Below are 21,284 nucleotides of genomic sequence, written 5' to 3' on the forward strand. Positions count from 1 at the left end.
CCTGGAGAGCTCCTTTGGGACTCATGCACATGACTAGGGCTGCAGTAAACGGTTATTTCAGTAATCGAGTATTCTATCGATTATTTTTTACGATTGAGTAATCTAATAAGAAAAAATTAATTAGGAGACTGTTTTCCTTTATAAAAACTCAGACCCTGCGCCATCAGTTCCCCCAGTGCCATCAGCCCCTCCGTGTCCCCACTCCCCCAGTGCTATCAGATCAGCCACTCCATGTCTCCCACTCCCATCTGCACCTCCATGCCATCCATTGCCGGCTGTCCCCCTTCAGTGCCACGTCCTCAGCGCTAGTGAAATAAAATACTTACCTTTCCTGTAGGGTCGCCGCTCCACAGCTCCTTCTCCGCGCGCTGCACTTGATCCTAATGTCACACAGCCTCGGGTCATAGTGCGCGCTTACGTGCACTATGACCTGACGAAGTGTCAGGATCCAGTGCAGTGCGGTATGGGCCGGCGGGTGACCACGGAGCGGTAAATAATAGCAAGCGCTTCACTCCCGCTTCGTGGTCACATTAAACAAACGAATCCTCTATGCCCAAAATTTTCATTGAGGATTTTTTTGTGTTGAATTACTCGATTTAATCGAGTAATCGTTTCAGCCCTACACATGACCATGGTTACTGTCCGCATCCGTTCCTACACATGACCATAGTTATTATCCGCATCCGATCCTGCACATGACTGTAGTTTTTTTCCGCATCCGATCCTCTGTCATTCATTTCAACTGTGTGCTGCCTACATCCACATGTCCGTTCCACGGCCACAAAGAAACAAAAGAATTTTGCAGACAAGAATAGCCAGTTCTAACAGAGGGCAGGACGTACCCATCTGCAAAATGCGGATCACAAAAACGGCTACGGCCGTGTGCATGAGCCCCTAAGTGTTAATGACATGATACTTCTTTAGGGAAAAGGGTCAATGTTTGGATGAACACTTGTCTGGTTACAGCTATGCCTCCTGCACTACCCATAACTGTGCATGCTCGGTGAGAGGTCTGGGGCATACAATGCAATCTTAGATCGAGTTGTACTGTCTGTAGTACAGTGTTTCCCAACCAGTGTGCCTCCAGCTGTTGCAAAACTACAACTCCCAGCATGCCCGCACAGCCAAAGGCTGTCCAGGCATGCTGGGAGTTGTAGTTTTGCAACAGCTGGAGGCACACTGGTTGGGAAACACTGCTGTAGTAAATCTTCCCCAATATATCACATGCTTTGCTCCCACATGAGCCTATGGAAGATGGACACCACCATATGCCTATAACAGCAACAGTGGAAATTGTGTAGACTTAGGGGTCCTCAAGTAGTAATGACAAAAGTCTATTACCCTGTATGGATTAGTAGTGCGTCCACTACCATCAGCAGTTTACCACTATTAACAGTATAAGGGTCGCAAGGGATTTTTATTTCCACCGGTCACCGATTATGGAGAGGGATTCTGCCAGTGTAATAACAGTCATTGTGGGACATTAGGGAACCAGGCAACAGACCCAAACACTGGGGAGTACATACGGGAGCCAGGCCTGCTTCTTGCACAGATTCCTTTATCTCACTATGCCTATGGTTCCTGATCACTCACCTTAACAACACCACACAGCAGTGGTCTCCATCAGATGGCCCTCCAGTGGTAGAGAAACAACAACTCCTAGCATGCCCTAACAGCTGCATGCTGGGAGTTGTTTCACATACGGAGAACATTGCCATATCATCGCCCACCATTTGCACATAGGTAGCTGTGTAGGATGCGGCTTCACAGCCAGGGGAAAGGCAAAATGTAGAAAACCCTTCAGAGAATATATATATATCAGAAGCTATACGTTTCTTTTCAAAATCTGTTTATTGTTTTCAAAGTAAGGTAGGATAAACAGCACGAGAGAGGAAATAAACTCATGGTGTCAGTGCAAAGGTCATTGCCGCAGTATAAAGTAGAAAATAAAAGTCCTCAATTAAAGTAAGCAGAGTTACGGAAATTTCGGCGTAACAGGTCTCGACACTCTAGAACTAGTAGAACTAGAGAGTAGGGAAGGTATACGTTTTTAAAGAGGTTGTCCGGGTTCAGAGCTGAACCTGGACATATCCTCATTTTCACCCAGGCAGACCCCCCCCCCCCCCCCCCCCCCCCGACTTGAGCATTGGAGCAGGTATTTTCTGGAGTTCCGGTTACGTATCGGGCTTTCCTTATGGCTGCCAGACGGAGGCTTCCGCCCAGCAGTGAGACCAGTGACGTCACCAGCACTGATTGGCGGGCTTTAGCGCTGCTCTAGCCAGTAAAACGGCTAGGGTAGCGCTAAAGCCTGACCATCAGATCCGGTGATGTCACCAGACACTGCTGGGCAGAAGCCTCCGCCCGGCAGTGTGCTATTGTAAATAAAAAGAGCCCTTGCCCTCCGCGACTCAGCGCAGGGAAAGGGAGAGCATCGGAACATGGAATGGGGGGCTGCCTGGGTGAAAATATGAAAATGTACTAATAGCAGAATACCTAAGGCTTACTTGCCAGCCCCTTACATACACCATCGATAGTGGCGGGCAACCTAACACATCATGTGGGGCCAGGATACAGCTCCATCCAAAGGCTGATCGTTACATTGGAAGTCACACAGGATTTAAACCGCAATGGAAAAAATCCCCATCACAAGCAGCTTTGCCATGGAGTTCACCCTGTGCATTACAGAAGATGAACCCCACAACATAATGTCATGTGTGCAGCTTCACAATCCTCACAGATTTGGTGAAGTCTCATCCACTAATGTCATACATTGTGAAGTTTTCACCCAAAACAATCCGGACGGAAAGTCTGCAGTTTATCCACCTGCTGTGAGCATACCATAAATGTCCTGTTTGTTCCCATCATACCCAGTAAAAGCTAAGCGAGTGCACACAGCTATTGGAATCTAACAGAGGGCGACTGCGCTGGAAAGATCACCGCTGAGGAAGGATCCCGTCCATCAGCGGCCTCCATTTACTTGCACTGGGGATGAACTGTGCGTGCGCCAGTTCAACCGCACGTAAATGAAGGCAGTCGATGGTCAGAACCCTCCATTAGCGGCCATGTTTCCAGCGCAGCACCGCCACATGAATTATTCCTATTAAACTACCGGACAGCAGTGCTGACAGTTTTATTAATGCTTATTACCAGCTTCATGTATCTGTTGTTCCCAGTACATGTGCAGCTCGGAATGTAAACTAGCCAACCCCTTTAAGGAGGCTGACTTAAGGCTGTATTAGGCCTCTTTCACATTGGACTCGCAGCGTGTCAGGGAGGGCACCCGTCCTGTCCTCCTAGCACTGCCCGTGTCACGTAGCTTTATATTGATTTATGATGCTATGTAACCCTTACAGTTCTGGAATGTATGGAATGTACAGCATTATGTCAGTGTTAGGCCTCATGCACACGGCCGTTGGGCGGCCCGCAAACAACAGGTCGGCAGTCCAAGGCTGCGGCCGTGTGCACCCCGCATCATGGATGCGGACCCATTCACTTGAATGCGTCCGCAATTCCAGAGATGCGGAACGGAGTCACGGAATGCAACACCAGAAGCACTACGGAGTGCTTCCGTGGTGTTTATTTCCGTTGTTCCGCATCGCAAATAAATCTGACGTCATATTTTATTGCGGTGTGGACAGACCACGGACCCATTCAAGTTGAATGGGTCTGGCCTGCTGCACGGGTGTTGTCAGTTCATTGGGGACCGCAAATAGGGTCCCCAATGCACGGAACGGCCGTGTGCATGAAGTCTTATCCAATACATTCTAGAACTGTAAGGGTTACATAGCATCATAAATCAATATAATGCTATGCGACCCAGGAATTTGTTGGGAGGACAGGTTGGGTGGTGCTGTCCGATACTCACGTTGCGAGCCCGGAGCGCGACACTCACTCGTCTGAAAGGGGCCTTCGACAGCCAGATGTGGCAGACCATTGTCGGGAGGAAATCGCCCCCTCAATAGTGAGGGAGACTGATGCTATTAGATGCAGTGATCTCCTCCGCGATCTTACCTTACAAGGGGGGGACAATCTACCTGTAAATGTGGGAGCCCAACCACTTCAGTCAGGGCTGCTGTGATCCCTCTACCGCTGGGTGCACACCTAAAAGTATCTGCACACGGGTGCAGGTTTCAAAACTGAAAATGTGAGAATTTCTGTGCGTTTCCACACCAAAAACCACGTGTTACTCGCGGTTTTTGGCAAGGATTTGATGTCCTTTTGCCTTCCTTTAAAAAGCAGGGAAATCCACACCGCAAATCACAAACATCATTTCTAAATCCACACGGCAGGTCAATTTCCACCCTGTATTATGCTGCGCTTTTTCTGCACTGTGTAGGAGCTGCACAAGCATCAGCCTCTGTAGCCGGCCACTGTCCCTTCTGCAGGTGTCAGAGATTGGAAAAATGGCCACCAGTCCCGCGCCATACATGAATGCGTCAGGGCTGGGGTGGCCCCCCTCCCCCTATGAAAATGTATGTGCGCTGTGCGGAAGCAGAGACCGCTGCAGCAGGAATACTCTCCCAAAGCGCTCAGTAAAATTTTTTTTAAAGTGTTGCAGCTATTTTACTTTTTAAAAAATGTCCCTCCAGCAGCCATATTGGAGACACGTGCTTCCTTCCTGCATGCTCTGCATACACAGTAAAGCTGGGTGTGGCCTTTATGGCAGATTAAATAAATGCGAAATCATTGACAGCGAAATGTCATATTAATTGACTATGTTCACACAGGACAGTCTTATCGCAGAAATTTCTTCCATGTCTCTGAACTGGAAATGGGGAGGTGATGGAGTGCGGTCCGTCCCCAGACACCTGCATCCAGAGCCTTACATGGGTCTACAGCATTACCGTCCTGCCTGATTTATGTGGTCAACAGTACGAGGGCTCATGCACACGGCCGTTCCGTGCATTGGGGACCGCAAATTGCCGTCCCCAATGCACGTGCCCCATCCGCGACAGTTCCAGACCTATTCAACTTGAATGGGTCCGTGATCCGTCCGCACCGTAAAAAAATAGAACATCCCTTGTGATAGATCCCCCTCTTCCGCTTCCGTCCAGATCTGATCCAGCAGGGTCCCCTTTGGTTTCCCGAGGTAGGGAGACTCCATCTCACAGCATGGATCCTGAGTGGTGGATCCTAAAGCAGAGGGGTCTGTCAGACCCAGTCATCTCGACTATCCAGTCAGGGAGAAGACCTTCTACAGTTTCCGTCTATGCTAGGACCTGGCGTAGGTTTAATTCCTGGCTGCTGGATAGACCCTTTGAAATAGACAACCCTAGTATCACCCTAATGTTGGACTTCTTGCAGGAAGGTCTGCAGAAGGGCCTTAGTTATAACACCATCAAGGTACAGGTGTCGGCTCTGTCAAGCTTCCTTGGGGTATCTCTAGCTGAGGATAAGCTAGTGAAGAGGTTCGTCAAAGGTATCAGTGTTATTAACCCTAGGTCTAGGTGGGATCTCAACTTAGTGCTGTCAGGACTAACAAGAAGTCCCTTTGAGCCTGTTTCGGCGGCAGAAATGAAACTTCTTACATGGAAAGCGGCTTTTTAGTTGCAGTTTCTACAGCCCGCAGAATAGGGGAAATCCAAGCCCTTTCAAACGCGCTGTAAAACGCTCAACACGTGAAAACCAATGCTTCCCTATGGCCCTGGTTCACACTTGAGCGTTTTACAGCGCGTTTGAACGCGCTGTAAAACGCCCGACGCATAAACAAGTTCCTGAGCTTTTTTTGGGGCGTTTGTCGCGCGTTTTGGCCATAGACTCATTGGACAACACTGCAGTCAATCACACAAACGCGCGTTTACTATTGCAAAAAACGCGCGTCTCAGAAACGCTCAGGTGTTGAACCCAGGGTTAGAGAACCTTTTTTTTAGGGTCTCAGATGAGAAGATTATTCTCAGACACCATCCAGATTTTCTCCCTAAGGTGTTTTCTTATTTTCATAAAAGCCGAGGTTTTATTTCACCTTCTTTTTCTCAGAACCCCAAAAGTGAAAGAGAGCAGGTGTTTCACGTTCCCAATGTTAGGAGAACAGTTTTCAGGTACCTAGAAGCGACGGCTGAGTGGAGGTTAGATGAGAACCTTCTTGTTCGGTATGGGGGTAAGAATAGAGGCAAGAAGTCCTCAAAGGACACGGTCGGAAGGTGGATCAAGTCAGCCATCGTACAGAAGGGAAGGATTGTCCAATTGCAATAAAGGCACACTCCACAAGAGCAGTCTCTTCTGGGCCGAGAGGGCAGACGCATCTCCAGATCGGATCTGCAGGGCAGCTACATGGTCAAGCCTTCACACATTCACCCGTCATTACAGACTGGACGTGTTGGCCAACAAGGATTGTTCCATTGGATGCAAGGTCCTTCAGGCCGTGGTCCCTCCCTAGAGCCTATCTGCTATGGCTCCATTTTGGTGCCGTCATGAAGGGCGATGCCCTGGAAAAAGGAATTATTCCTACCATTAATTCGGTTTCCACTAATCCTTCATGACGGCACCACCGTAACTCCCACCCTATAATTTTGGCGTTGGGTTTGTTATCTCACATTCTGGTAGTAATTTGAAGAAGCCCTGGGGTGTGTGAGGGGCCCTTTGAACCCTCTCTGTTTCTGGTCCCTAGAGCGACAAGGGGAGCAACCTCCATTTTGGTGCCATCATGAAGGATTAGTGGAAACCAAATTAACGGTAGGAATAATTCCTTTATACACAGCAGATTTTATGTTTCAATCTTTTTTTATCTTACAGAGTATTTTCTTGCTGTCAGTCTCCTGCCGCATGGACTTTTATCAACTGCACTAACTACGGAGCTATGAACGGTGACCTTCTGGTCTCCACCAAAGGCTGAAAACCGACTACTTTTCACATCTGATGGACCAGGATTAGAAAAACATGACTGCTCTTCCAAAAATAGCACCCCCCTGTCCGCAGGCCGTGTGCGGTATTGCATCTCTGCCCCATTGACTCTGGACAATCCATGGACAGAGGTGCAGCTCTTTTTGGAAGAAAGCAGCCATGTTTAAAAATAAATAAATAAGGGAGGGACATTATCAGAATAAAAAATATAATTCATCCGCTCCCAATGACCCGCCGTTACAGCATTCTTCCCAGCAAGCTTTAGTTTCTGACTGCAGCGGCGATGTGCCCATACAGAGCATGTGAGTGCCACAGCCAATCACCTACTGCTGCAGACCACTGACGTCAGTGATTGGCAGCAGCAACGGCCACATGCTGTAGGCAGTAGAACAGGAACGTAAGGCAGGGTTTGGGAAGGTTGTTTTTTCTGACAACCCCTAATAAGGCTACTTTCACACTAGAGTTTTTGCTGGATCCGGCAGGGTTCTGCAAAAACGCTTCCGTTACTGATAATAGAACCGTCTGCGTCCGTTCTGAACGGATCCAGTTGTATTATGTGTAACATAGCCAAGACGGATCAGTCATGAACTCCATTGAAAGTCGATGGGGGATGGATCAGTTTTCGATTGTGTCAGAGAAAACGGATCCGTCCCCATTGACTTGGGGCCGGGTCATGACGGATCCTAGGACGTAAAGCATGCTGCGGTTTGCTCTCCGGTATGACAACGGGACGGAATGCATTTTGGAGAACTCCGTTCTGTTCAGTTACATTTTGTCCCCATTGACAATGAATTGGGACAAAACTGAAGCGTTTTATTCCAGTATTGAGCCCCTATGACGGATCTCAATACCGGAAAATATTAACGCAGGTGTGAAAGTAGCCTAAATCAGCACCACAACACTTTCCTCCCTGGGTAGTCTGCTACAATGCATCACAAACACAGGCAAAAACAATAATGTGTCTATTCACTGCCAGCAAGCAGAGCATTAGAAAACATATACATAGGTGTAGATTAGGCTCGCTCCTCAGGCTGGGCAGAGGCTTTGTGCAGGTCCCTGCCCTACCTGTCCGGGCTGTCACACACAGGCAGTTGAGAGGAGGCGCGGGGCACTCTGGGTACTAACGTGTTTGCAGGCCGCGGCGTTGCTAAGCGATGCGCAGCAGAGAGCGCCGGGGCGGCAGGGGTTAATGGCCCCAGACAACTTCTCAGAAGGTGACGAGCCCGTGCGCGCAGACACTCACCCTGTGGCGGCTCTCCCGGGACACGGGGTGTACGAGACGGGCGCAGCGCTGGCGGCCGGACCTCCTTTCCCCGGTGGGGGAGTACAGGACAGGGGCAGGAGAAGAGCACAGACCCGGCTGTCGCTGCTGTCACGGGAAGGGGAGGGGGGGGTTGCAATCTCAGGAAGGACGGCAGCAGCAGCGGAAAGAGCTGACTCTTCCGCTTCCGCTCACAAGGACTGCGGGTGTGAGGAGGGGGTTCCGGTGTGCGTCACGTCAACCGACCTGCAGGTGGCGCTGTGACAGTGTTGTGGAGCATTAGGGCGGCGCGATGTGGTGTGGTTGTGTGGAGGGGCGTGGCCTCGGAGACATGTGGGCTGGGCCAGGCAGGGGGTGTGACCGGGCTGCGGGAGACGCGGGTTCGATCCCAGGACGGGCAGTTACCCGTCACACGTCTATGGGTATGGTCACATGCTCAGGTTTCTGCATGCAGTTTTGGACGGCAACACCAGAAGTGAATTCAAAAAAGGGCACAAGACAAGTCCTTGTATGTTTTCTGTCCTTTTATGATCCACTCCTGCAGAGACCTGACCACATGGCGATCTTGGTGCCACATGTATCACACCAAGCATCTCAGTGTGGCAGGACATGAATGGGGCTGCATGTTTGCTGTGAACCCAGAATCGCAAAAAATAAAGGCGCAGGATTGGATTTTTTTTCATTATGCGGTTGCAGCAGAACATGTGCATCGCTCTGCGACAACCATTGGTTTCTGGATGATGTAAATGTGGCGCACAGGATCCCACCCTGACCAAACACAGGTGCACTCAGTAACGTGGACTCACCCTGTCCACTCAAAACGAGAATGAAAAACGAAATAGAAGAACTGGGCACTCTCAAGATATTGGAACCAGACAGAAGTTTATCAGTCTTTGAAACAACCGTAAAAGCAACAATAAAAAGTATATTCCCCACGTGTTAAAATCACTATAAATATTCAACAGTAAGGCCTCATACACACGACTGTTGTTGTGTTCCGTTCCGCAAAATGGGGTTCCGTTGTTCCGTGATCCGTTTTTGTTTCCGTGTGTCTTCCTTTATTTTGGGAGGATCTCCAGACATGAAGGAAAGTAAAAAAAATCTAAGTCAAGTTTGCCATGCAAATGATAGGAAAAAAAACAGACGCGGATGACAATCTTGTGTGCCTCCGCGTTTTTTCATGGTCCCATTGACTTGAATGGGTCTGCGAACCGTTTTCCGTGAAGAAAATAGGACAGGTTATATTTTTTTGACGGACTGAAATCATGGATGCGGATGACAAACGGTGCATTAGCCGAGTTTTCAACGGACCCATTGAAAGTCAATGGGTCGGCAGAAAATCACAAAAAACTGAACAACGGACTCGGAATGAAACAACGGTCGTGTGCATGAGGCCTTAGTAGCATGTATTATAGGAATGAATGGTGGTCTATACGGCTGGATAGTGTACCAGTATTAAAACCTAGGTGGCATATATAGCAAATAAAAACACAAAGTACTTTAAATCGGTGAATAAATAAATATTCGAATCCGAATGAATAGTATTAAATCTTCGCAGGGAACGTATTGACTACGATTTTCGTATAGCTCTGTCACGAATTACTCCCAGAATGAAATATATGTCCTGAAAAATCCAGTACAAAAATGATTAAGGGCAACGTTGATTATTTCCTGTCCCACACCGGCAAGATGTAGCGGCGTCCCACTGGGATAATAGCACTGCCGTTTTAATAAATATTCTGCCGGTAAATGTTCGAAAGTTGTTCGAAGATAATCTTACCGTATATCTTTCCTCACCAAATCGCTCTGCTGATTTTTTCTTTATGTATAGCAGCCAGTTGTATTGGAGCGATAGTGTAGTCCGATCTTTGCTGTAGACTGTGGTCTTTCAAGGTTTCTTTCTCATTTACAATAAGCTGAGGTGTCTCACTCGTGACTAGCTCTGGTATGGTGCCACAAGCCCCTCAAAAAGGGGAACACCCAACCCTCTGATGGTAAGTATAAATATATGGAAAGATGGGCGAGCACTCAAACATTCGGCATCAAATTGAAGTATACAGAAAATGTATTCAATAATAAGTGCACACATACGCATAAAATCTTTAGAAAACAATGAAACAATAAAAAATAGCATATAATACAATACAGGCAAAATTTTAGCTGTGCAAATGACTGTATTTAAGCAACCTATATTTGGTCTGCCGCTATTTCACGTTTGCTATTATTAAACCGCTTTACGCTGGGTTCACACCTGAGCGTTGTGTAAAACGCACAACAGGCAAGAACCAATGATTCCCTATGGGAATGGTTCTCACCTGGGCGTTTTACAGCGCGTACGATCGCACTGTAAAACGCCCGACGCATAATCAAGTACTTGAGCTTCTTTGGGGCGTTTTGACGCGCGTTTGTGGCCATAGGACACTGCAGTCAATCACACAAACGCGCGTCAAACGCGCGTTTACTATTACAAAAAAACGCGCATAAAAACGCGAGACAAAAACGCACGTAAAACGCGCGTTTGAGAAACGCTCAGGTGTGAACCCAGGGTTAAAGAGGACATTTCACCTGGAAAAACATTGTGAACTAAGTATCCTGACATATACAGCGGCGCCCAGGGATCTCACTGCACTTACTATTATGCCTGGGCGCCGCTCCGTTCTCACGTTATGTCCTCCGGTATCTTCGCTCACTTGGTTACAGTAGGCGGAGTCTGCCCTTGTTCTGCTGGGCGTCTGCTCCTCCTAGGCTGTAGTGCTGGCCAATCGCAGCGCAGAGCTCACAGCCTGGGAGATATTTTTCTCCCAGGCTGTGAGCTCTGCACTGCGATTGGCCAGCGCTACAGCCTAGGAGGAGGAGACGCCCAGGGAGAATAAGGGCAGACTCTGCCTACTATAACCAAGTCCCCTAATTCTCCGTCTACTATAACCAAGTAAGCGAAGATACCGGAGGACATAACGGGAGAACGGAGCGGCGCCCAGGGATAATAGTAAGAGCAGTGAGATCCCTGGGTTTCCGGATTTGGAATACAACCTTTTCTGGGATTTGCATTTGATCCTTTAACACATTATCCTTTTTACTTTTGATTTCAAATACATTGTCTTATACACTCACCTAAAGAATTATTAGGAACACCTGTTCTATTTCTCATTAATGCGATTATCTAGTCAACCAATCACATGGCAGTTGCTTCAATGCATGTAGGGTTGTGGTCCTGGTCAAGACAATCTCCTGAACTCCAAACTGAATGTCAGAATGGGAAAGAAAGGTGGTCCACAACAGCAGAAGACCCCACCGGGTACCACTCATCTCCACTACAAATAGGAAAAAGAGGCTACAATTTGAACAAGCTCACCAAAATTGGACTGTTGAAGACTGGAAAAATGTTGCCTCGTCTGATGAGTCTCGATTTCTGTTTAGACATTCAAATGGTAGAGTCCGAATTTGGTGTAAACAGAATGAGAACATGTATCCATCTTGCCTTGTTACCACTGTGCAGGCTGGTGATGGTGGTGTAATGGTGTGGGGGATGTTTTTTCTGGGCACACTTTAGGCCCCTTAGTGCCAATTGGCCATCGTTTAAATGCCACAGGCTACCTGAGCATTGTTTCTGACCATGTCCATCCCTTCATGACCACCATGTACCCATCCTCTGATGGCTACTTCCAGCAGGATAATGCACCATGTCACAAAGCTCGAATCATTTCAAATTGGTTTCTTGAACATGACAATGAGTTCACTGTACTAAAATGGCCCCCACAGTCACCAGATCTCAACCCAATAGAACATCTTTGGGATGTGGTGGAACGGGAGCTTCGTGCCCTGGATGTGCATCCCTCAAATCTCCATCAACTGCAAGATGCTATCCTATCAATATGGGCCAACATTTCTAAAGAATGCTATCAGCACCTTGTTGAATCAATGCCACGTAGAATTAAGGCAGTTCTGAAGGCAAAAGGGGGACCAACACCGTATTAGTATGGTGTTCCTAATAATTCTTTAGGTGAGTGTATATGCCATTGATCCATAATCACATACTAATAGTTTGTTCATTTAAAACTAATAAAACCATTAAAAACATATGAAAGCAATGATATAATTAAAAACTTTCCATACAGATTATACATCTTAGGCCTCATGCACACGACAGTATTTTTTTGCGGTCCGCAAAAAGGGGTTCCGTTGTTTCATGATCCGTGCCCGTTTTTGTTTCCATGTGTCTTCCTTTATTTTTGGAGGATCACCAGACATGAAGGAAAGTAAAAAAAAAATCTAAGTTTAGTTTACTATGCAAATTATAGGAGAAAAACGGACGCGGATGACAATCTTGTGTGCATCCGTGTTTTTTCACGGACCCATTGACTTGAATGGGTCCGCGAACCGTTGTCCGTGAAAAAAAAATAGGACAGGTCATATTTTTTTCACGGACTGGAAACACGGATCACGGACGCGGATGACAAACGGTGCATTATTCGAGTTTTCCACGGACCCATTGAAAGTCAATGGGTCCGCAGAAAATCACGGTAAACGGAACAACGGACACGGGACACAACAACGGTCGTGTGCATGAGGCCTAACTATGCTGGTTCTTCCTCTCTAAAAAACGCATCAAAACCCGTGCGGTTTTGATGCGGTTCTCATGCGTTTTTTTTCAAAATCGCTTCTTTATGATACTTTATATCTGTTGGGTTATGGACTGAGTTCTAATTCTATAAAAATGGAGTCATCTGCACCTAAAAATAAAATAGAGTTAAAAATAGAAAACTTTCGGATCCATCTTTCTACTCTAGGGTCCTCTACATATACTTGGGATTCCTATGTTTTATACATTTTCGATGTTCACCTATAAAACATAGGAATCCCAAGTATATGTAGAGGACCCTAGAGTAGAAAGATGGATCCGAAAGTTTTCTATTTTTAACTCTATTTTATTTTTAGGTGCAGATGACTCCATTTTTATAGAATTAGAACTCAGTCCATAACCTAACAGATATAAAGTAGCATTTGAAAAAAACGCATGGGAACCGCATCAAAACCGCACGGGTTTTGATGCGTTTTTTAGAGAGGAAGAACCAGCAGAGTTAAGCCTCATGCACACAGACTTTTTTTTTTGCGGTCCGCAAAAACGGGTTCCGTAGTTCCGTGATCCGTGTCCGTTTTTTCTTTCGTGGGTCTTCCTTGATTTTTGGAGGATCCACGGACATGAAGGAAAAAGTCGTTTTGGTGTCCGCCTGGCCGTGCGGAGCAAAACGGATCCGTCCTGACTTACAAATCAAGTCAATGGGGAAGGATCCGTTTGACGTTGACACAATATGGTGCAATTGCAAACGGATCCGTCCCCCATTGACTTTCAATGTAAAGTTAGGAGTCATTATTATACCATCGGATCAGAGTTTTCTCCAATCCGATGGTATATTTTAACTTGAAGTGTCCCCATCACCATGGGAACGCCTCTATGTTAGAATATACCATCGGATTTGAGTTAGATCGTGAAACTCAGATCCGACAGAGGCGTTCCCATGGTGATGGGGACGCTTCAAGTTAGAATATACTACGAACTGTGTACATGACTGCCCCCTGCTGCCTGGCAGCACCCGATTTCTTACAGGGGGCTGTGATCCGCACAATTAACCCCTCAGGTGCCGCACCTGCTCTATAAAAATGATCTATCCTGTTAGATGAACATTGTAAAAAATAAAAATAAAAACGGTGCCATAACAGCTATTTTTTTTTTTACCTTACCTCACAAAAAGTGTAATATAGAGCAACCAAAAATCATATGTACCCTAAAATACTTAGTAAAATAGTACCAACAAAACTGCCACCTTGTCCCGTAGGTTTTAAAATGGAGTCACTTTTTTGGAGTTTCTACTCTAGGGGTGCATCAGGGGGTCTTCAAATGTGACATGGCAACTTAAAATTATCCCAATGAAATCTGCCCTTTAAAAACCATATGGCGTTCCTTTCCTTCTGCGCCTTGCCGTGTGCCCATACAGCAGTTTACGACCACATATAGGGTGTTTCTGTAAACTACAGAATCAGGGTAATAAATATTGAGTTTTGTTTGGCTGCTAACTCTTGCTTTGTTACTGGAAAAAAAATGGATTAAAATGGAAAATCTGCCAAAAAAGTGAAATTCTAAAATGTATCTACTTTTTCCTTTAATTCTTGTGGAACACCTAAAGGGTTAACAAAGTTTGTAAAATCAGTTTTGAATACCTTGAGGGGTGTAGCCACAAAGTGACTTCAGACCTGAACTGGTCCTTAAAAATTGGGTTTTGGAAATTTTCTTCTAAACTTCTGGCTACTTTCACACTTGAGTTCGGAGCGGATCCGTCTGGTATCTGCACAGACGGATCCGCTCCTATAATGCAAACGATGGTATCCGTTCAGAACGGATCCGTCTGCATTATATTTCAGAAAAAAGTCTAATTCTTAGGCCCCCTGCACACGGCCGTGTTTCACAGCCGTGTGCGGGCCGTGGAACCGCGGCCTGGATCCCTCCTGAGAGCTGGAGCGCACGGCGTCACTGGTTGCTATGACGCCGTGCGCTCCCTGCTGCCGGCACAGTACAGCAATACACTGGTATAGATCATACCAGTGTATTACTGCATAGCGGCGGCAGCAGGGAGCGCACGACGTCATAGCAACCAGTGACGCCGTGCGCTCCAGCTCTCAGGAGGGATCCAGGCCGCGGTTCCACGGCCCGCACACGGCTGTGAAACACGGCCGTGTGCAGGGGGCCTTAGTCAGACGGATCCGTCCAGACTTTACATTGAAAGTCAATGTGGGACGGATCCATTTGAAATTGCACCATATTGTGTCAACGTCAAACGGATCCGTCCCCATTGACTTACATTGTAAATCTGGACGGATCTGTTTGGCTCCGCACGGCCAGGCGGACACGAAAATGCTGCAAGCAGCGTTCGGGTGTCCGCCTGCTGAGCGGAACGGAGGCCAAACGGAGCCATACTGATGCATTCTGTTTGAAAAGCAGCAAAACTGAAATTTAGAAAATTGTGAATTTTTCCAGATTTTTGGTAAATTTGGTATTTTTTATAATGAATTAAAATGAAATATTTTCACTCAAATTTACCACGGTCATGAAGTACAATATATGATGAGAAAACAATCTCAGAATGGCCTGGATAAGTAAAAGCGTTTTAAAGTTATTGCCACATAAAGTTAACACACGTCAGATATGCAAAAAATGGCCTGGTCCTTAAGCCCTTAGGGACGCATGACGTACCGGTACAGCATGTTTCCCGAGTCCTTAAGGACCCATGACGTACCGGTACGTCATGGGTTTAAACCACGATTGCGGTGCAGCGGGGGTTAATCGGAACAGGATGCCCGCTGAAATCATTCATCCTGTCACAACGCCGGGGGAGGGGAGGTGTCATGTGACCCCCCCGTATCGGCGATCGCCGCAAACCGGAGGTCAATTCAGACCTGCGGTTTGCGGCTTTTACCTGTGGTTGCAGGGGTGATCCAGCATGCCATCGGGTCCCCATGCGGCTGTGGGGGGGACCCGATGGCATGGAAGGCAGCGCAATGTCTAAGGAAGTCATCACGCTGCCTTCCGGTGAAAAGCCTGTGAGATCCAGCCCCCTGTATCTCACAGGCCCCGGAAGCTGTATGAGTAATACACACAGTATTACTCATACAGCCAATGCATTCCAATACAGAAGTATTGGAATGCATTGTAAAGGATTAGTTAGACCCCCCAAAGTTCAGGTCCCAAAGTGGGACAAAAAATAAAGTGAAAAAAAAGTTGAAAAAATAAAGTTTTCCCGCCATAAAATTAAAGTTTAAAGTAAAAATAAACAAAAACGTCATTTTCCCCAAATAAAGTTAAAAAAAATTGGTATAAAATAGGGGAAAAAAAAAAAGTATACATATTAGGTATCGCCGCGTCCGTAACGACCGGCTGTATAAACATATCACATGACCTAACCCCTCAGATGAACACCTTAAAAAATAAAAATAAAAACTGTGCTAAATAAACCATTTTTTTGTCACCTTACATCACAAAAAGTACAACAGCAAGCGATCAAAAAGTCATATGCACCCCAAAAGTGTGCCAATCAAACCGTCATCTCATCTCGCAAAAAATGAGCCCCTGCCTGAGACAATCACCCAAAAAATAAAAAAAACTATGGCTCAGAATATGGAGAAACTAAAACATCATTATTTTTGTTTGTAAAAAGCTGTTATTGTGTAAAACTTACATAAATAAAAAAAAGGATACATATTTGGTATCGCCGCGTTCGTATCGACCAGCTCTAAAAAAAATTCACATGACCTAACCTCTCAGATGAACACCGTAAAAAATAAAAAATAAAAACTGTGCTAAATAAAGCACCTTACATCACAAAAAGTGTAATTGCAAGCGATCAAAAAGTCACACGCACCCCAAAATAGTGCCAATAAAACCGTCATCTCATCCCACAAAAATCATACCCTATCCAAGGTAATCACCCAAAAATTATGGCTCTCAGACTATGGAAAAAAAAAATGTTTTGCTTCAAAAATTAAATCATTGTGTAAAACTTACATAAATAAAAAAAGTATACATATTAAGTATCGCCACATCCTTGACAACCTGGTCTATAAAAATATCACATGATCTAACCTGTCAGATGAATGTTGTAAATAACAAAAAATAAAACCAGTGCCAAAACAGCTATTTCTTGTTATCTTGCCTCACAAAAAGTGTAATATAGAGCAACCAAAAATCATATAAACTAAACTAGTACCAACAATACTGCCACCCTATCCCGTAGTTTCTAAAATGGGGCCACTTTTGGGAGTTTCTACTCTAGGGGTGCATCAGGGGGGCTTTAAATGGGACATAGTGTAAAAAAAACAGTCCAGCAAAATCTGCCTTCCAAAAACCGTATGGCATTCCTTTCCTTCTGCGCCCTGCCGTGTGCCCGTACAGCGGTTTACGACCACATATGGGGTGTTTCTGTAAACTACAGAATCAGGGCCATAAATATTGAGTTTGGTTTGGCTGTTAACCCTTGCTTTGTAACTGGAAAAAAATTATTAAAATGGAAAATCTGCCAAAAAAGTGAAATTCTGAAATTGTATCTCTATTTTCCATTAATTCTCGTGGAACACCTAAATGGTTAACGACGTTTGTAAAATCAGTTTTGAATACCTTGAGGGGTGTAGTTTTTTAGATGGGGTCACTTTTATGGAGTTTCTAGTCTAGGGGTGCATCAGGGGGCTTCAAATGGGACGTGGTGTCAAAAAAACCAGTCCAGCAAAACCTGCCTTCCAAAAACCGTATGGCATTCCTTTCCTTCTGCGCCCTGCTGTGTGCCCATACAGCGGTTTACGACCACATATGGGGTGTTTCTGTAAACTACAGAATCAGGGCCATAAATATTGAGTTTGGTTTGGCTGTTAACCCTTGCTCTGGAACTGGAAAATAATTATTAAAATTAAAAATTTTGGGAGGTTTCTATTATGTAAGCCTCGCAAAGTGACTTCAGTCCTGAACTGGTCTCTAAAAATTGGGTATTTGAAAATTTCTAAAAAATTTCAAGATTTGCTTCTAAACTTCTAAGCCTTGTAACATCCCACAAAAAAAAAATCATTCCCAAAATGATCCAAACATGAAGTAGACATATGGGGAATGTAAAGTAATAACTATTTTTGGAGGTATTACTATGTATTATAGAAGTAGAGAAATTGAAACTTGCAATTTTTTTACAAATTTTTGGTACATTTTGTATTTTTTTTTTATAAATAAAAATGATTTTTTTTCACTTCATTTTACCAGTGTCGTGAAGTACAATATGTGACGAAAAAACTATCTCAGAACGGCCTGGATAAGTCAAAGCGTTTTAAAGTTATCAGCACTTAAAGTGACACTGGTCAGATTTGCAAAAAATAGCCAAGTCCTTAAGGTGAAATAGGGCTGAGTCCTTAAGGGGTTGTCTGAGTTATGAAAAAAAAATATATAGCACTGATAATCTGATGGGCAGCAATATATAACTAAGCTAAGCAAGTTTTATGCAAAAAATATCTATATAGTTCCTCATTTCCCTGGTTCTTTTCTGGCCCTTTGTTTACATGCAATAAAACAAACAATCTCTGCTCCTCCCCCTGCTCTGCTAAGGGAGTGGCCTGCTCCTTGACCACTTCACATCCGGGCCATTTCCCCCTTTCTGACCATGACTAATTTAGCAAATCTGACGTGTGTCACATTATGTGGTAATAACTTTGGAATGCTTTTACTTATCCAAGCCATTCTGAGACAGTTTTCTCGTGACACATTGTACTTCATGACAGTGGTAAATTTGAGTTGATATAGTTCACCTTTTTTTTTATAAAATAATCCAAAATTTACCAAACATTTTGAAAGATTCACAATTTTAAAAATTTCTATTTCTCTGCTTTTAATACAGAAAGTGATACCTCATAAAATATTTATTACTTAACGTTCCCCATATGTCTACTTTATATTGGCATCATTTTGGAAATGTCATTTTATTTTTTTAGGACGTTAAAATTGTGGAAGCAATTCTTTAAATTTTTAAGAAAACTTCCAAAACCCACTTTGTAATGACCAGTTCAGGTCGGAAGTTACTTTGTGGGGCTAACATAGTTGAAACCCCACATAAATGACCCCATTGTAGAAACTACACCCCTCAAGTTACTCAAAACGGATTTTACAAACTTTGTTAACCCTTTAGGTGTTCCACAAGAAATAAAGGAAAATGGATATGACATTTCAAAATTTCACTTTTTTGGCAGATTTTCCATTTTAATAAATTTTTTTCTTTAACACATTGAGGGTTAAAAGTCAAACAAAACTCAATATTTATTACCCTGATTCTGCGGTTTACAGAAACACCCCACACCTGGCCGTAAACTGATGTAAGGGCGCACGGCAGGGCGCAGAAGAAAAGGAGCGCCGTATGGTTTTTGGAAGGCAGATTTACCTGAACTGGTTTTTAGATGCCATGTCCCATTTGAAGCCCCCCTGATGCACACTTACAGTAGAAACTCCCAAAAAGTGACCCTATTTTGGAAACTAGGGGATAAGGTACCAGTTTTATTGGTACTATTTTGGGGTATATATAATTTTTAATTGCTATATGTTAAATTTTTGGTGAGGCAAGGTAACAAAAAAATTGCTGTTTTGGCACAGTTTTTATTTTTTACGACATTCATCTGACAGGGTAGATCATGTGCTATTTTTATAGACCAAGTAGCTACGGATGCAATGATATCAAATATGTCTACTTTCTTTGTTTCAGTTTTACATAATAAAGCATTTTCTGAAGGCCGCAGGGGCTCCTTTTTTGCAGGAAGAGTTGACGTTTTTATTGGTACCATTTTTGGGTACATATGATTTTTTGCTCATTCATTATTTCACTTTATGGAGCAAGGTGACCCAAAAAATTGGTTGTTTTAGCACAGTTTTTATTGTATTTATTTTTACAGCGTTCACCTGAGGGGTTAGGTCATGTGACATTTTTATAGATCAGTACCTGAAGTACTCCACTAGTGATAGTGACCCAATCTGAGTGTGTACCGTTAATAACCACCCTCTGTTTTCTATTACTGAGCCAGTTACTTACCCACATACAGACGTTTTCTCCCAGTCCGAGCATTCTCATTTTATATACTAACCCTTCATGCGGTACAGTGTCAAATGCTTTGGAGAAGTCCAGATATACGACATCCATTGATTCGCCGTTGTCAAGTCTAGAATTTGCCTCCTCATAGAAACTGATTAAATTAGTCTGACATGACCGATCTCTCACGAAGCCATGCTGATATGGCGTTATTTGCCTATTTCCGTTGAGGTGCTCTAAGGGTCCATTCACACGTCCGTTGTTTCTTTCCTGATCTGTTCCATTTTTTGCGGAACAGATCAGGACCAGTTCTGGACCCATTTTCAATGGGTTCTGAAAAAAATGTGTGCTGTCCGTTTCCGTTGTTCCGTTCCGCATGTCCGATTAAATATAAAACTTGTCCTATTCTTTTCCGCAAAAATCGGATCCTGGTACAATACAAAGTCAATGGTTCCGCAAAAAACGGATGACATTCGTATGTCATTACGTATGTCATCCGTTTTATGCGGAATCCGTTCCTGGAAATTAAATCCTGCCCACAGAAATCACTTATTCACTTTTAAAAAAAAATAAAAATTCAAAGAAATCCAAACAACTTTATTTTGTGAAATTTATACATGTTTCCGTTTTTTTGCAGATCCGCAAAAAACGGATGACATACGGAAACATTTTCAGGAACAACGGATCCGCAAAAAACGGACCGAAATTCGGGATATAGAAAAATACTGACGTGTGAATGTAGCCTAAGATAGGATCTCTTAGAAACAGTTCAAACAGTTTACCCACGACGGATGTTAAACTTACCGGCTTATAGTTTCCAGGCTCTGTTTTTGGACCCTTTTTGATTATTGGCACCACATTTGCTATGCGCCAATCCTGTGGGACATTCCCTGTCAGTACAGAGCCTTTAAATATGAGAAATAAGGGTCTGTCTGATGTGGCAGGCCAGTCATGGTAATGTGAATCAGCCCTAAATGAAAGGTCAGCGTCCTATGGGTTGCCTGGGAGACACTAAGAAAAAGTATAACCATGGTATAAGGGTACGTTCTTTGCTACGTGAATCCTGCACCCAAAAATCATGATGAAAACGCTTGCACATCATCTCCACTGATTTCAATGCAAAAACTGCTCGTTAGTAAATTTTAGCACGGAAAAAAAAAAAAAAACACCAAAAAATGGAAATGCAAAAAAAATTTAAAAATTAAAATACGTTTCAAAAGTGCAGAGAAACACCCCAAAAATTGTAAACCCAGCTTGATCGTTTTTTTGCAGCCTTTTTTGGTGTTTTTGTCTATAAAGTGTGTTTTACTAACTGCCATTTGTACCCCGTGTAATGTCACCTCCTTGGTAGAGCTGTGTGGGGAAAATACATTGGTAAAAAAAAAAACCACTACTACACACTGCCCATGCATTTTTTAAAGCTATAAAAATAGAGAAGAATTGCAGAGAATGAGAAGAAAAAGGAGCACCAGACCCAGAGTATGCCGACTCAAAATACACACCTCAAGAGTAAAGAAAAACACCACTGTCCTGAGTTTAATATTTCCCATCTGGATGATGTTTTTTTTTATTATAAAAAACGAATTCTG

General features: G+C 44.3%; 1 protein-coding gene across 2 annotated transcripts in view; it reads right to left on the reverse strand.

Moving 5' to 3' along the window:
- The window catches only part of PPP6R1 (protein phosphatase 6 regulatory subunit 1), a 104,840-nt gene extending 96,550 nt beyond the window's left edge, over positions 1 to 8,290 (reverse strand). For both annotated transcript variants that reach the window (XM_044281720.1, XM_044281719.1), the window contains exon 1: positions 8,084 to 8,290. The gene's annotated coding sequence lies outside the window, so the exon portion shown is untranslated. The remainder of the gene's footprint in view (positions 1 to 8,083) is intronic.
- Between the last annotated feature and the right edge of the window lie 12,994 nt (positions 8,291 to 21,284).

The sequence above is a fragment of the Bufo gargarizans genome, chromosome 2 (genome assembly GCF_014858855.1).
Source record: "Bufo gargarizans isolate SCDJY-AF-19 chromosome 2, ASM1485885v1, whole genome shotgun sequence".
Lineage (NCBI taxonomy): Eukaryota > Metazoa > Chordata > Amphibia > Anura > Bufonidae > Bufo > Bufo gargarizans.